This window comes from Mixophyes fleayi, chromosome 9 (genome assembly GCF_038048845.1).
Source record: "Mixophyes fleayi isolate aMixFle1 chromosome 9, aMixFle1.hap1, whole genome shotgun sequence".
Taxonomy (NCBI): domain Eukaryota; kingdom Metazoa; phylum Chordata; class Amphibia; order Anura; family Limnodynastidae; genus Mixophyes; species Mixophyes fleayi.
In genome coordinates this window covers 108,400,014-108,417,946 of record NC_134410.1, presented here as the reverse complement: position 1 = coordinate 108,417,946, position 17,933 = coordinate 108,400,014, and positions in this window count along the sequence as shown.

Here is a 17,933-nt window from a genome sequence, read left to right as displayed (position 1 = left end):
GTTGAGTATAACATTAATCTTTGTAGAGAGTTTCACTTAATATCCTCCTGCCCAATTTACCACCCCCCGTCCATGTATTGTTACTGATGATTAAAAAATATTTAAAAAAAAAATCAAAATGTAAGACTAGTATAGTAACTAATCCCCTATTAGTGTGAGAAACAAGGTACAGCTTGTCTGGGTGATAATCTTTTCCTTTCCTCGCACAGTATATGGCAGCACAGTCATTATAATCTCATATAGTCTACAGCAACACAGCCATTCTTCCATTATCTTCAAACAGTATATGGCAGCACAGCCATTACTCCATTATCTCCACACAGTATATGGCAGCACAGCCATTATTCCATTATTTCCACACAGTATATGGCAGCACAGACATTATTCCATTATCTCCACACAGTATATGGCAGCACAGACATTCTTCCACTATTATGATATATGTTTTTTTTCATATCAGACAATATCATACAAGGAGCATGCATACAGCATCTTATAAATGAGCAGGTTTAGTATGAAATTATGATAATAACCATGCTAATGAATTATGGGTGCAAGGAAGGAATTGCACAGCTGTGCTTTCCACTGTCAATTAGCAATACAAATTCATTGTGTACTCAAATGTATGTCTGATGGTGAAATAGCTACGTGTGCCAGTCTTTACGTCATGTATGTGATTTAGTACCGTATTCATCAAGAATATTTCTTTAGATATGCTCCTTGTTGAAGAAGGACATGCTTGTTTTTAAAAAAACGCACATTACGTTCTTCTTGCGTTTCTTATTGAATGAGGATGTCAATGTGCAAAACTGAGCCTGCAAGCACTAACATTTAGGGCATGATGGCGTCTAGTGCATTTTCCTTTATAGGGTCCAGACTCTCCGCACTCAAAACATCTCCGGTCAGATACCCTTACAGCTGGACCTAGAATAGCAATAACACTATAAAGACTGTACAGCACTATGAGGCACCACTGACCATACAGAGCTATGAAGCACCTGGGGCTGAACAGTGCGTGGAACATCTCCTTGGGTACTAGGACCTCAGGTTTAGACAATTGGATGCTCTCATCCATAGTGTTTACTAGGCCCTTCAGAGAGGATGCCAAGGCCACAGCTTGGTTACGTTCCTCTTCCTCAAGCTTTTCACAACAAGTTCCTTTACAGAATCTCTTAATGTGTGCTCCTCTTGTTGAACCATGACAAGCTTTTGTTATAAAATGGCAATTTCTTGGTCTTTGTTGTTATCTCTTTAAGAGCTTCCACTGCTTTTTCTCTTTCTTCACACAATTTCTGCAATACATTCAACTTGTCTTTCAAAGATTCAAAACCCACAATTTCCTGCTCTTTTAGCTGCAATCTTTTCCCAATTTCTTTAAGAGCCTCTACTTCGTTTTCTTTTCCTTTATATAACTCTTTCAGCTCCTCTTGCAGGGATTCAAAGACCACGTGTTCTTGCACCCTCTGCTGCTTTAAATTACACACTTCTTTTACAAGACAGCAGTTTTCCTCTGTAAATATTTTCTCTAAGCAATCATACTCTTCCCTGGCCACATAAACTGATGCAAGCAACTCTAGGTTTGTGCAGAGATTTTTCAACTTCATCTCCACTCTGCAAACTCCTGTGCAGGTTTTCCAAATTTTCCTGCTGGGACTAAATTTTAGACACACCTGTTTGTAAACATTTTTTCTGACATATTTTATTGTTTCTCTTGCCCATCTTGGCTGAAGTAAAGAAAATTTGTACTGGCAGCAATTACTCTTGGTTTCTATTTTGGCATTTAAACATAAAACTTTCTCTTTACATATATGTAGCACTTTCCACAGGCAATTATCAAAACAAACGGGTGCTTTAGCCTTCCACACAGACAAAGCATCAGACTTCTGTGCACAGGATTTATTGGACCACACCCAACTCACAACTCAGAGAATAAACAAGGTGTGGCACTACAAAGCTCACAAATTTTTAAAACTTTTGGTTTCTTTGAAAAACAAAACAAAACAGGAGCTGAACAATTAACAGTAATACTTTCTGTAGTCTCTCCACAGACAAAAATATTTGCTTTTTCTGCAATACAGCAATCTCCCCCCTGGAATTGACAGCTTTAACACTTAGATGGCTTTAAGAGCATGTAAAAAAGGTTTAATATTGATTCGCTATGAAATGAACACTATTTCCATGTTCTTCACGTTTAGACAGCACAGAACGTGGGAGACGCTAGAGACAACATCATAAATTTATATACGCATGTATAGAAAGGCATCACTTTTGGAGGAATTATCAGCAGAATTATCAAACATACGGTCATGAGTATGTACAAGCTTCAGAATTGACACGACATCGTTCCATCGGTTATAGAGATTATTAGTCCGTTTATAAAATCAAATCAAATGATACGATGTCCTTTGGTATGATAAAACATGATTGTGTTTACGAACACACTAATGCTATATCGAACTAATGGTCGTTTATCGTGTAATTGGCCCTATAGTTGGGTGAAAAACCTGTAGTTTGTACCCAGCTTTAGTGTCAGAGCAGCTCGTCTCCTTTTCTTGCTACTATTCCATTCATTGCAGAGCAGATACTAAGGTGGAACCTCGTATTCCTCTTCACATGCAGATTGTCAGACTTCTCTCCCACCCCCGCAGGAGAATATACTTAAAATAATGCTTTATTAGCTGTTATTTTTATACTTGTTATAAGACCATGATTATAAATTTACCTGCTATGTAGCGAGCATTTAGAGAGGGCACATTTTGCAGGGAAATATTTATTTCCCAGCCTTCACTACGTATGTTTGTTACTATTTTCTTTTACTATTAATATGCAGGGTGAAGGGATCTTTAAATGATAGAGCTGTAGTCTCATGGCCCTTTGTGCAAGGCTATATGGCTTGAGGCAATGTTGGGACAAGGACACAACTTTGCATTGATATTATGTCACCAGTGCCAGAGTAACAATGAATATTGTAGATGCAATTTCAGGCCTCTCTCACAAAAAAAGATAATAATCTGCTTTTTATGGGAAGTGTGTATGTGGGGAGAGATCTTACTCTAGGGCAAAAATACATAGATGTACAAAACAAAAGTTTATGCAATTTGAAAATGCAACCCGAGGACACACACAAATGCATATGTAGATTCATACATCCATGATCTCTACCTCAATGCCATCTGTTGTTCTCATTATACGCTCAAAACGGCATCCAGCACAGTTCTTCAATAGGGCAGAGAAAGATGTTAAAGCAGTAGTACCGCACATAGGTTTTATTTTTAAAATATCAAGTTAAATACATTGTAAGCATGCTCCTGATTATTATTAGCTGTTCTTCTACATAGAATTATCTCCTTTTCAAAATCTCTCTGGAGGTTGCAAAACATATGGCTGCCAATTGCACAGACACAGGATCACAGCTGTCATGTCATGTCAGGGCAGAGAGGGGAGAAGGAAGGGGATGCTTTTAGAATACACAATGTACACAGAGCTCAGAGGGGCGCTCCAAAGCCTATCTGCTCACTACTTCATGTGTCATGTGACTGTGGTTGCCCTGCTAGTCTATGATACTGTGCATCATAATAAATCATTAATAGCAGCTTGAGGAAACAAACTAAGAACATATGGTATATGCCAATATTTTTCTAAAACCTTGCCACAGTGATTTATGTTAAAAAAACACATGGAATGGCTGCTGCAACAAACTGTTTATTTCACTACAATAATAAAACTATATACACAATTACATTTAAGGCTGGCCTCAAACTGGCTAATCCGGCCAAACAGTATGAGCACCAACACGATCTCCGTTTGCCCAAGAATGTGCATGCCACACCTTATTTGTAACTTTGCATTTCACTAGGGCTGTTTCAGCAATGGTTAATTCATTCTACTATGTGGTGTTATTGGGATAGGAATGGGAACAAGGCTAAATTCTGCCAGTGAACCGTGCACAGTGTCCTGCAAAACTGCGGAATGAGGTGAGTAATTTGGGGGTCGAGTTTTGAAGATCTTGCTAATCTCTACTGGGATTTTCCAGATGTTGATTGTGGCCATGAGAACTACTGGTCGGATGATGATTGCATCTGTTCATGTGTGTTCATCGTCCATCCACACTGACTGTCACTAGTAGGATGCCATCATTTTACCTGAGTACTGAATGTCCTTACCTTGTACACGTATATGCTGCATGGTTACTAAGAATCAAGTATTTAAACTAATTGCAGTGCAGCCGCACAGCATGCATATTTTATATGTGCCCAATTTGACATGACTCATCTGTCTGTTGTATTCTACCTATAGGTGTATTGAATGCATAATTATAGATCATACTTGGCAACTCTTCCTGAATGTCAGGGAGACTCCCTATAATAGGGGTGATCTTCCTCACTCCCTGAAGAGTCTGGCATTCTCCCTGATGCTGAGCCAGTACAAGATGTGATTGGTTTCCCCATCTGTGGCATGATGACACAGTTCAGAAATTGTGTCCTATGTCCATGTATTGATGTCTATGGAGGTGGCCATTTTCATGGAGACCAAGAGTTAACCAAAGACTAACAGGTAAGACAACATGACTTCAGTAATGGAGACAGAAATGTAAAGGACACTTCAGTCTCTAGAGATTCATTAGCTGCTTTTCTTTAACGCATAGTTGCCTACTCTCCCGGAATGTCCGGGAGACTCCCACATATCTGGGAGACCTTCCGGGAAAGCAGGGCAACCTCCCGGTTCTCATCCCAGCAATAGATAAGTGATGGGGACGGGGCTTAATGATGCAAATATTGCGTCATCTTATTCCCGCCTCCTGCTGTAATTGGCCAAAATTGTGACAATCTTTTAGGGGTCGGAGCCAAAAAGATGCGATTCATCAAGCCCTGCCCCCACACGCCCACCTCCCTCGTGATCTCCCTGAACCCAACGAGGAAAAGTTGGCAAGTATGTTATAGATCAATAATCATTTAAGCTTCTTCTTTTTTACATAATTTCTGTACATAGAGTTTTGAATATCTTTGGACTTTACAACACAGTCTATATCATGAATCATTTCTTAGCTGATAACATGAAAAAAGAGTAGACTAAATATTGCTATAATGATACAGCTTGCAACAGCCTAAGCCTAGATGGTCAATACGGTTCTGTAAATATGTCTTGTTTTCTTTTTTGCAATAACTGTTTGCTTGTAGAATACAAGCATGGTTTAATGTGGCCTGCATGCATTTTCTGGGTGTGTGAAACAACTCTGTAGCATTTGTTCATTGTCCTTTTGTACACAATTCTCTAGAGTATCCACACAGCGCTACAAGTGCCATAACAAAATAAAATAAAGGTCATTCAAGGACATGGCCAGATTTTTGTAAGACAACAATGCAGTATATTTGCATAGTGCCGTTGATTTGTAGAGTATTAGCATGTAATATTTCACATGACTCACAAAGCCACATCTGGGCTGGAGTTCCATGGAATATAAAGTTCTGCTTTGCTACAGGTTATCCTTATAAGTCACTTTCACATAGCCTGCAATATCGCAAATAAAAACAAGGTGACAATACGGGGATTGCGTCTGTAGCTGAAAAATTCCATATAAGGCATTTCCTTTTTTTTGTCACTGAATAAATCACTGTGAATGGTTAAATCACGCATTACATTGCCATTTGCACCATAGGTTGGGTTGGTTCAGTTGGGTTATGCCTAGAGATGGGCGGGCTCTGTTCCCGGAGATCCGAACCCGCCCGAACTTTGCCTATCCGAGTACCAAGCCGAGCAGGCTCGGTACTCTATTCGGATTCGAAATCGAGGAAAAACGTCATTGTGACGTCGTCGGATCTCAGAGCTCGGTTCTCGCGATATTTGAAATGCATAAATACCCACCTACACAGCAATCCAGCATCATTTGACAGAGGGAGAGAGCAGGGTTAGGTCACAGGCTGTATTAGAGCAGGGACAGAGCAAATATTGTATACCTTATTCTTTCAATTATTATTGAAATTCTGCTAGCAATTCTATTAGCAATTGTAAGAGCAGAAAGAAAGGAGGATAGAGGAGGCATTTTTTTTTGAATATTTTGCACTACAAGTGCTTTGGGGTGTCTCATATTCCCCAGTGTGAAACAATAATTTTTCTGGCTGCAGAAAGTCATATCTAGCAGCACTATCTATTGAATATTTTGCACTACAAATGCTTTGGGGTTTCTCATATTCCCCAGTGTGAAGCAACAATTTTTCTAGCTGCAAAAAGTCATATCTAGCAGCACTATCTATTGAATATTTTGCACTACAAATGCTTTGGGGTGTCCCATATTCCCCAGTGTGAAATAATAATTTTTCTAGCTGCAAAAAGTCATATCTAGCAGCACTATCTATTGAATATTTAGCACTACAAGTGCTTTGGGGTGTCTCATATTCCCCAGTGTGAAACAATAATTTTTCTGGCTGCAAAGTCTTATCTAGCAGCACTATCTATTGAATATTTTGCACTACAAATGCTTTGGGGTTTCTCATATTCCCCAGTGTGAAGCAACAATTTTTCTGGCTGCCGAAAGTATTATATAGCAGCACTATATATTTAATATTTTGCACTACAAGTGCTTTGGGCTCATTAAAATGGATTCAAAGCAGTCCACATATGAGCAGGATCAGCAAGCAGGTGCTGGCACCAGTCCTGATGGTAGTCTTCCCTGTATGTCATCTGCTAAAGCCTATGTAAAAGTACATAGACTTTTTAAATCAGGGTAAAAAACACACCCAAAAAAAAATAAGTATACTTATAAGTATAAGTATAAGTGTAGGGTGCAATCTACCCCCAAATAGGAAATGGACTTGGGGCATTTCTATATCACGTACAGTCTTGAAAGGCTGCTGTTTTGTCAATTTCACGATAAGGGTAGGGTGTCATACACAGACACAACCCAAACTGCCTTTGTCCATTTCTATTTTTATTCTACAGTCTATATTGGCTGAATTTTTTATATTTTACTACTAGTGGAGAGGGGGTCTGATACAGACTGACACCAAACTGCCTTTGTCCATTTCAATTTATATTCTACAGTCTATACCGGCTGAATTGTTTTCTATTTTACTACTAGTGGAAAGGGGGTCTGATGCAGACAGAAACCAAACTACCTTTGTCCATTTCTTTTTATATTGTTCAGTAAATGCAGGCTGCTTTTTTTCTATTTAACTACAAGTGGAGGTGGGGGGGGCTCATAAACAGCCACCAAACTACCTTTGTCCATTTTGTTTTATATTGTACAGTCTCTATGCAGGCTGCTTCTTTTATATTTAACTACAAGTGGAGGGGGGGGGATGTCTATACTGACAGACACCAAACTGCCTTTGTCCATTTCTATTTTTATTGTACAGTCTGAATCGGATGTTTCTTTTCTATTTTACTACAAGTGGAGGGGGGAGGGGGGGCTGATGCAGACAGAAACCAAACTGCCTTTGTCCATTTCTTTTTATATTTAACTATAAGTGTAGGGTGTAATATACGCCCAAAGACGATGGCTGCTAAGATGGAGAGGAAGACAATCAGGTTTGTGTGCAGAATTAAGGACGGCCTACCAGGTATTAAACTGTTTTTTTCATAATTTATTATCTTTAGAATTACCTTACTTATCCAAGAAACAGGTGGATCACTAAATTAGGTTAAGTTAGGCCAAAAAAAAAATGATTTTTAAACAAAATTGCAAAACATAACCAAACAAAACCAAAAACAAAACCCAAAGGTGATCCAGATCCAAAACCAAATCTAAAACACAGGGGTCAGTGACCATCTCTAGTTATGCCTGTAATTGCATGGTTCGTGAATGTAATTTATATGCCTTTGTTGTAAAAAACAGGACTATAAATGGACCATACTAAGCCACTTACCGATTCTGCTATCTGGTCAGACTTTGGCAAAGTATAAAGTATAAAAGTATATTTCTATAAATAGGATATACTATACTTTTATTGCATAAAATGTTTCTTGTATAAAGACATTAGCATAAAGTTGAAAACATATATATATATATATATATATATATATATTGTTATAAATCCAAATACACTCGGCGCTCTACTTAATAATCCAGTTAATATATAACAAACGTAGATATATCACTAATTCACTCCTCATGTACAGGTGGCTGCCTTATTCCCAATACCAGATAGAAAGTCCAGAAGGAATATTTAAAAACAAAGAAATAGGGATAGGCGCCTAATAGTGTAAATCATCACAAACACAATGATTCATATATGTGTACCAGATGTAAATAAGGTTGTGCGCACATCAACAAATCTGTAATGCTGGTCCACGCCAACGCATTTCTCAAACGTACGTAATCATCTCATATATCAAAAAACAGGAGAAACAAACGCATATAGTGTAGTAAATATTGCAGTGTAATTGAACCAATGTGGCTCCCACCACCACACAGCACACTCCTCATGTGATTAGGCGTACCAAAAATATAGATAAATATGCTTATCTGTAGTTCTTATTGTTGGTCCTCATTGGTATCTTTCTACACATAACCAGTGAAGCCCCATAGTCAGGGCCGGATTAAGGGGGGGGCACAGGGGGCATGTGCCCCGGGCCCCCCTCTCTCAGGGGGCCCCCCGGACCAGCTGTGGCTCTTTTTGCTGCCCCCAAATGTCAGTCTACAGGGGGCAGCACAGGGTTCCATTTTTAAGTGCTCTGTCGGCACTATAAGCACAGGTAAGCTTTTGCTTTTTTTTTTTTGAGTGTTCTGGGCTTCCTTAGCTGCGTGTAGATGACAGTGTGAGGAGGAGCAGAGAAGAGCTGCCCTGCCTCTCTGTGGGGGATAAGGTAAGTTAAGATCTGCTGTGTGTGTGACTTTCTGTGTGTGTGACTGTGTGTGTGTGACTGTGTGTGTGTGACTGTGTGTGTGTGTGTGACTTTCTGTGTGTGTGACTTTCTGTGTGTATGAGACTTTCTGTGTGTGTGAAACTTTCTGTGTGTGTTTGTGTGAGACTTTTTGTGTGTGTGACTGTGTGTATGAGACTTTCTGTGTGTGTGTGTCTGTGTGACTGTGTCTGTGTGTGTTTCAGCCAGAGGAGGAGGTGATTATGAAAATGAAGGGGATAATTGTGGACAAGGAGAAGGGGTGATTTATGGACAAGGAGAGGGTGATTTATGAACAAGGAGAGGGGGTGATTTATGGACAAGGAGAGGGGGTGATTTATGGACAAGGAGAGGGTGATTTATGGACAAGGAGAGGGGGTGATTTATGGACAAGGAGAGGGGGTGATTTATGGACAAGGAGAGGGGGTGATTTATGGACAAGGAGAGGGGGTGATTTATGGACAAGGAGAGGGGGTGATTTATGGACAAGGAGAGGGTGATTTATGGACAAGGAGAGGGGGTGATTTATGGACAAGGAGAGGGTGATTTATGGACAAGGAGAGGGGGTGATTTATGGACAAGGAGAGGGTGATTTATGGACAAGGAGAGGGGGTGATTTATGGACAAGGAGAGGGGGTGATTTATGGACAAGGAGAGGGGGTGATTTATGGACAAGGAGAGGGGGTGATTTATGGACAAGGAGAGGGGGTGATTTATGGACAAGGAGAGGGGGTGATTTATGGACAAGGAGAGGGGGTGATTTATGGACAAGGAGAGGGGGTGATTTATGGACAAGGAGAAGGGGTGATTTATGGACAAGGAGAGGGGGTGATTTATGGACAAGGAGAGGGGGTGATTATGGACAAGGAGGATGTGATTATACAAATAGAGGGGGTTGCAGAGTGACAACCCAGGAAGGGAAACCAACGCTGATGAGAAGGGGATTGAAGATGCTAAGTAGGTGGGGAATGAGGAGTGAGAGGGAAGATAGAGGATTAAGATGAAGAAGAGGATTGAGGAGTGGGATGTTGGGGATATAAATGGAGAACAGAGAAGTACGATGTGCTCAGACCTAGATTGTCTATTTATTGTGGACCCTCTCTCCATGCCCCAGGGAAGTAGCATTTCTAAAAGTGGGCATTATGGGAAAAATGACAAAATTATGGCCACTCATTCTGTTAGCTCTCCTAAAGAGGACATACACTTACTTTATATGGAAACGTATAATGTACAAAATGTAATATGCCTCCATGCTAGCTCTGTTGCCTTGCAACAAATCAGGCCTGCTAGTGCTTAGCTGGACTAGGCTGTTAGGGATAACCAATATATACTTACATATAGTAAGGTTATTTTGTTAATTATTTGTGGAGTGATTGTGAGGTATTTAATGTGTGCTTGAGTTTGGGGAGAAGGAGTGCTATTTATTAAATGTGAATATGAATTATAAAATGTTGGCAATGGTTTTGAAAAATAGGTTTATTTATTACATGTAAATGCTATTCATTTACACCAGGCTGTTTGGTGGAGAGGGAAATAAGTTTATTAAATGTGTACGCTATTAATTTAATGTCGGGGCTGCTTGGGGAAAATAGTTCTATTATTAAAAGTGAATAGTATTAATTTAATTTAATTCCAAATTTGGGGCTGGTTGCAGGGAGGGAGGCCTAATTATTAAAGGTTGTGCTACTGATTTATTAACCGGACTCTTTGGGGACTCCTAAACTTTATGTACCTGTTTTTGTTTCAAAATAGGCCCCGACATTCCAGAATCTACACAAGCAGCAACTGAGCTTAAGACACCAGCAGCCACAGGTGGTGAAAGTGACAACAGCAGGTAGGAGAGAGCAGGGCCATCTTCCAACTGTTCTCAATATGGTAGGACTGTCCAGAATTTGGGTGACTGTCTCACTTAGTTAGGATTTGGTCTGACTACAAGGACAGTTGGGAGGTATGTCCTACTTCACACTGTTATTCTTGTGAAGGCAGAGTTGTGTGCATCTAACAGTAGTGCACATAGCATTGCCTGTTTATTTGTTTAAAATGAATATCATATTCGACAATATGGGGCCCCCCTGTCTTAAGTGCCCCGGGCCCCCCAGAACCTTAATCCAGCTCTGCCCATAGTAGTCCTTGGCCTTTTGCCTCCTCATCAGTGGCGGATCCAGGGGGGGGCTATAGGGGCGATCGCCCCCCCTAGCAGACACTTGCTGCCGACGGCTGCACAGTATGTGCAGGTCCGTCCAGCCGTGACAGGCAGGGACAGTGTGCTGCCCGGCTGCTCTGATTGTGTTTAAAACACAATCAGAGCAGCCGGGCAGCACACTGTCCCTGCCTGTCACGGCTGGACGGACCTGCACATAGTGTGCAGCCGTCGGCAGCCTAAGATTTTAGAAAGGGGCGGGGCCTAAATCGCCCCCCCTAAATCGCCCCGGGTACAGTACTTTTCTAGATCCTCCCCTGCTCCTCATGAAAATTTTTATTCCTACGCCCCTAATTCTGCTTAATCCTTCTTTGTGTATTTTAATTCAGGGATTATACTGTGTATGTGTGTATGTGGTGTGGGTGTGTGTGTGTATATTGTGACAGAAGTGCTGGGGAAGAAGTGATTGGCAGGTACATTAGACCTAGATTCCTGTAATTTATATTTTAAAACACCACGGAGATTGTTTGTGTCTGAGGAAAAGCTTCTCAAGATGTGTTTCTCAGCTTCAGGAAAGTGAAATGCATCTTGAGAAGCTTTTCCTCAGCCACAAACAATCTCTGTGGTGTTTTAAAATACAAATGACAGGAATCTAAGTGGTGGGATGCACATTGGTTCAATTACTTTGCAATATTTACTACACTATATGTGTTTTTTATATTGATAGAGACCACCAGGGGTGGAAAATGCAGTCTTTGGCTTGGCCGTGGAAGTCAGGGGAACTTGCCAATAACCCTTTGTTAGATCAAGGGTTGTTAAATAATTGCTACCAGCAAGATTTTCCATTAGTTCATCCACACGTGGCATCGGATAGGCATCAAACTGCGACATACTGTTTAGGCGCCTAAAGTCATTGCAGAACCTAATTGTCCCATTGGGTATCGGGACAAGCACAATGGGACTATTCCATTCACTAGTGGACTCTTCAATTACATCTAACTGGAGCATCTTCTCGACCTCCTTTCTCACGTCCACCCGTCTGGCTTCTGGAATACGATACGGCTTCTGCTTTACAATGACTCCTGGCGCAGTGACAATGTCGTGTTCGATTAAGGTAGTGTGCCCAGGAATGGAAGAGAAGACATCCCTGTTCCGGCGAATCATTTCTTCAGTCTGTTGTCTCTGCTGAATGGACAAAGCTGGCTCTATGGGCACTTCAGACTTTTCAATGGCAGTACTCACTACCTGAGGAGAGGTTTCCTCATCATGCCAAGGTTTAAGGAGGTTAACATGATATATTTGCTCCTCCCTTCTCCTACCTAACTGGCGGACTCTGTAATTGACAGGACCGACAGCCTCTAGAACTTCATATGGACCCTGCCAATGGGCGAAAAGTTTGCTTTCCTGGGTAGGAACCAGCACAAGGACCTTGTCTCCAGGCTTGAAAGATCGAACAACAGCACTTTTGTCATAACTTTTCTTCTGTCGTTCCTGAGCCTCTTTTACATGTTGCTGCACAATGGGCCCTATCTTTCCTAGCCTCTCATACATTTGGGACACAAATTGTACCAGATTTAGCTCCCTGGGACCTTGCTGGGAAATCTGGTTGAGTTGGCTCATAAGAGTGGGTAATTTGTTGCAGATCCAGGCATTGCAAAGGCTCTGGACCACTGGACCACTGAGAAGCAGTTGGTCAAGTAGTAGGACAATACGTGAGCAGTGATAGGTGTAAGTGCGTTCCTGGGGATTAACAATCCTCCAAGCATCAAATAATTATTTAATTACATCAGTGAATATTTTAATTCCCATAGTCCAGACTAACTAATTGTAACATTTGGTGAGCAGTCCCAAGTAGGATCTGGGACTACATTAAAAACATCACCAATACTGACTAGGCTTTGTGCCATCTTCTCTAAGTGTGAGAAAAACCTTCAGACAAAAAGGCACCCTGTCCCATATTAGGGGTGTTTATTACAGTCAACGTAAGGAAGAGATGATTATGTTGTGCCACAATACTATTTAATGACCCAGTGGATCAGAGATCGTTTCCATAACTTTAACTGGGGTATTATTGTGAGCTAATTTAGCAATATCTTTATGCTTCTTGGTCAAGATTGGGAGAAGGTCTTAAATTAAAGAGAGGGGTGAAAGCATTATTTCACCTATAATGACTGCAAAGGGGTTAATAACAGGAGGTGTCTTCAGATACTCAGATTCCTGGGTAACCATTCTGATTTGTGGGGATAAGTAGGTTCACATTGCTTGACAACATATATCTCTTGCTTTTAAAATCCCAAGTGTTTCAATCTTAAAGAAATTGTGTAAGAGGCAGTATCAGTGACATCTTTAGTTTGCGGCCAAAAAGTAGGGTGCTCCTTGACTCTGAGCAGCATCCCCCCTCTCCCCAAAAGAAAAAAAAATAGTTTCGATAACCAATTGTCTACATTTTAATTATGTTGTGGATCAGTGTCAGAAGCATTGTAAAGTAACATTCCCAATACTGTTTGCCAAAGTGAACACCAGCTCTTGATGTGAGGATTAAGGGAAATGTTTCTGATGAATTTGGTGATTTGTCCAAAAAGAAAATAGCTAACATTCCATACACCACCCACAGTGGCAAGAAAGGGCTCAGACCAAGCCCATTTTTTGCTAGTAGGGGTCCTGCTACTGGAGGTACACATACTATAATGCCCATTGCAAAAGAGAGTGCATCTTCCCTAACTTCCAATGCACCACCTTCTCACTCAGAGTGTAGGTCTGTCACCTCCAAAACAGCCACATCAGTGCATGAAAATAACACTAAAGCTGAAGAACAACTTGGGTACTCAGAGAATCCCGAGGAGAGCCTAAAGGTATCCATGAATGCTTAACGTGAGTCTGACATTTCAGATTCTGACACTATAGAGCAGCCTCCTTCCCAAAGTTCTCAACCATTTGGAAATATGAGGATGAGTAGTAAAGATGATGATTTACATAGAAATTGAAAATTCTACTGGAACTTGCTAATGTGCAAGAGGATGAGGGGAGTAATTGTGGATCTGAAAATGAATGTGTTCCTGAACAAGATAATGAGGAGGATGTTGATGATTGTTGTAAGGCAGCCACCAGTGGTACCACCTCATGCCCATGAGAAGCACATAGTCATGCAAGGGCATAAGACCAAAAAAACACCTCTTGTGTTTGGAAATATTTTTATTCCAACCCAGACAACATTTTACAAGGCATCTGAACCCTTTGTGACACCACAATCAGAAGAGGTAGGGACGTTGATCATCTAGGCACCTCCTCCCTGTTATGCCATTTGCAGTAACTTCATTCAAGAAGTTTATCAAAGGTGGAAAATTGTGTATAGTATTAAAGTAATTTCATTGTTTTCCAATAAGCATTGTCTATGCGATTTATGTGGTTCCAACGCACAAGCAATTTATTTAGCAAAAGCAAAAGTATAACAGTTCAAATAAATAAGTACAGTACAGCCGATACATGATACATACGATACATACGCTGCGCTGTGCTGCGCTCTGCTGGATCCAGCTACAGTCCTTCAGTCCTGAAGACTGTGGTCAGAGTGACTGACTAGCTGATTCCAGGGAGCAATATATATACATTTGGTGTTACAGTAAATACAATACAGGTAACTTGGAAAGTTTCTATAGGTTCAGGCTTCAAGAAGGTCCAGTGTAATGCAGTCCCTAGGTCAGTACAAACAACACTCTTCAAAGGTGGGGGTCACCTTTCCAAGGGTGGAGGTCAGCTCTCCAGATGATGAATAATAATGTTCCTGCCAAGAACTAGATTAAACTGGTCTATTAGCTTTACACAGACAATATCATTCTAATCATTTATTCCCTATCATCCATAACTAGCATACTCAAGGAGCGATCCTTTTGGCGAATGAACCGGACGCCTGAGAATAAATAGGGGATTAGAATGATACCGGACATGACATGTTTCCTATGACCTGAACCTTAGATCTCACTAATGTGTATATATAACCTTATAATATATAACTATAAACCAAATAACATCTGCTCATAAACAACTGTGGATTGGAACTATTTCAAATATGAAATATATATATTTAAGTGAATGTGTAAGTGCGAGTGTATGCGTGCGTGATTTATCGTGCGATTGCTCCATGACACGTGGCGTACTGAACGCAATCGCACGGTAGAACAATATTATTCAATATACTTTCTTTCATCCAATCATACGACTTTGACAATAGTTACAAGCAGCCCAGCATCAGCTAGCAAACGAATGGATAGACACTTCATGTAATATTCACCGTCAGCACCTCCATCATTAACCTCCTCATTATTAGTATGTAGTCTAGCATCCAATTTTCCCAATTCAAACTGACTTCCCTAATGCAATCCACGATCACTTAAACAGTTATATGGAATGTATTTCTTTTCAACTGATACAAATATTCACAAATGCAAACAGCTCCTTGTGACCAAGCTGTCTGCTCAAGTCACACATAACACGTATTCTGCTTCAACTTCTCCTACAAATGCTACTGCCAGAAAAAACTTAGCTTATCTAAGAGTCACACTGATAATGAGTAAATACAGCACACCAATGTTAAAGGTTATTATGACATCTATTCAGGCTTAAAAGAAATGCCCAAATATATTGACACCAGTACCATGTCTCAATCTGATACACCTTGTATTAGTAGAATGGTAGAAGTTTACTTTAATGATAATGTACAAATTAGTATCTCAGACAGTCTCTTTGAATTCTGGGAGGAATAAAATTAACTTTGGAGCCTCTTGTACAAACTAGCTATAGGTACTTAAGCTGCCTACCCATGAGTGTGTACTCTGAAAGAGTATTTAGCACAGTCGTGAACATTAAGGTTTATCGTTGGAGAAGACTACTTCCCAAAAATTTAGAAAACCTGGTGTTCATCAAAATAAACTACAAATTGTGTGAGGAATACTGTTATTGCTGCAATTACAAACAGAATCTGTGATGCTAGATTCCAGTGGGGATGAACTAATATTGCATGATGATAATCTTGATGAGGATGACGATGATGGTGATACCACTGTCCACATAGAGGAAGATGACCACTGTTAGCCAAATGCCCTTTAGTAATTTGTTAAAATCCCTATTTATTCTCCAGTTCATCAACCAAAATGTTTTCTTTTGTAGGGACTCAAATAAAGCAAGCATTTTAGCCACAAAAGTGGCAATCACTGAAGTGCTTGGTTTGTTAAACTGTGCATATCCTTTTATAACATATGGGTGGGTAGGTGGGCCCAAGGAAAATTCCATCTTCCATTTTTTACAAATACGAGTTGATCATGTAACTGTCGAACATATGTATCACACCCGGATTTGAAGGCCAAAGGACCATTCCATCTTGCACTATTAAACATTATGTTCTTGATCTACAATCTTGGGTAAAATGTCTACTCATGCCGTTGCTGTCTGCCTAATGAGCTCTGATTACTACTGCTGCTGTCCCTCTCCAAAGTGTTACAGATGCTGCCTGAGGGTCACCTACTTGGTGTATCTTCTTTTCTAAATTGACAATTTCATTGATCTAAATATCTGTTATAATGATGATGAATAAACAAAGTGGCAGTCCCTGCTGCGAAAGTTCTTGTTTTGTTAAACGTTGCATGTCCTTTTTAACATATGGGTGGGTGGGAGGGCCCTAGGACATTTCCATCTTCCACCATTTTACATTATGGCTTTGCTCTATCATCTTGTCTAAATGTTTACTGATGCCACTGTCCTTCTAATGACCTCTGATTACTGCCTCTTCACCTTCCATGATGCATGCTGTCTAATGTTAAAAATATAGTCTGTGTGGTCTTTCTCTCATCATTTTTCTTTTGTGTGCAGCCCACCTTTGTCTATCTACTTGTCTAAATGTCTACTGAAGCCACTGTCCGTCTAATGACCTTTGTTTACTGCCTCTTCACTTTTCATGATGCATGCTGTCTAATATTGATAATATAGCTTGTGTGGTATTTCTCTAACTTTTTTTCTTCTTAGTGCAGCTCACCTTCATCTATCTACTGTTAAGAGCAGAGTAGCATGAGAACCTCAACTGCTAGAACCTCTTCACCTTAAGAAACCCCTCGAGCGTGGATAGGTCTTTGACTACCAGAAACCAAAACATAGGGTCTGCGCACACCTCTAGTTGTTATACAATAAAATATGTCAGTTACTTGCCTAGGTGATAATTTTAACGGTGTGTCACGCTGGTACATAGGCTGCCTGTGGGCAAACCAGCTCAACGATGGCTTGAAGAAAAACAGATAACCAACATGGAAGTGATGAGGAATTTAAAAGTACTTGAGCAATTACTGCTACAATTGGCTCCAGAGATCCTATCTATTTATTTATTTTTTATTCACTATTGAGAGGCAAGATAGCTCTAACGGCATTCATGCTTCTCACAACCACTTGTGTTTTCTGTGGGATTCTTACGGTTTTCCGGTGCTTTGACAAAGCTCACTATGAACAATTTAGCATTTTGTATTCATGACTTTGCAATTTGATGCTTTGTAAAGCATTGTTTTTCCAGAAGTTTTGGATTCAGTCATCTGGGGGTAAATGTATGAACGTGCGGGTTCTTCAACACCTGCGTGTTCAGCGTATTCGGCGATTAAATTTCAAGCGGCGCTGCATTGTAAAGGGAAACTTCCCTTTACAATGCAGCGCCGTTTGAAATTTAATCGCCGAACACGCTGAACACGCGGGTGTTGAAGAACCCGCACGTTCATACATTTACCACCTGGTGTTTTGAAAACCGCCAAATACACAGTTGAAAAAGCGGCGGTACCTATAAACCGCAATTTAGTAAATTCACCCCCATGTGCTCAATTTTTAATAGTGATGCCTGTTCGCTTTTATCATTTGGCTTTATTCTGACTTTTGCACGTTGAAGTTAAACTCTGTATGATTTGTTATACTTCTCCTGTCTGTTCTA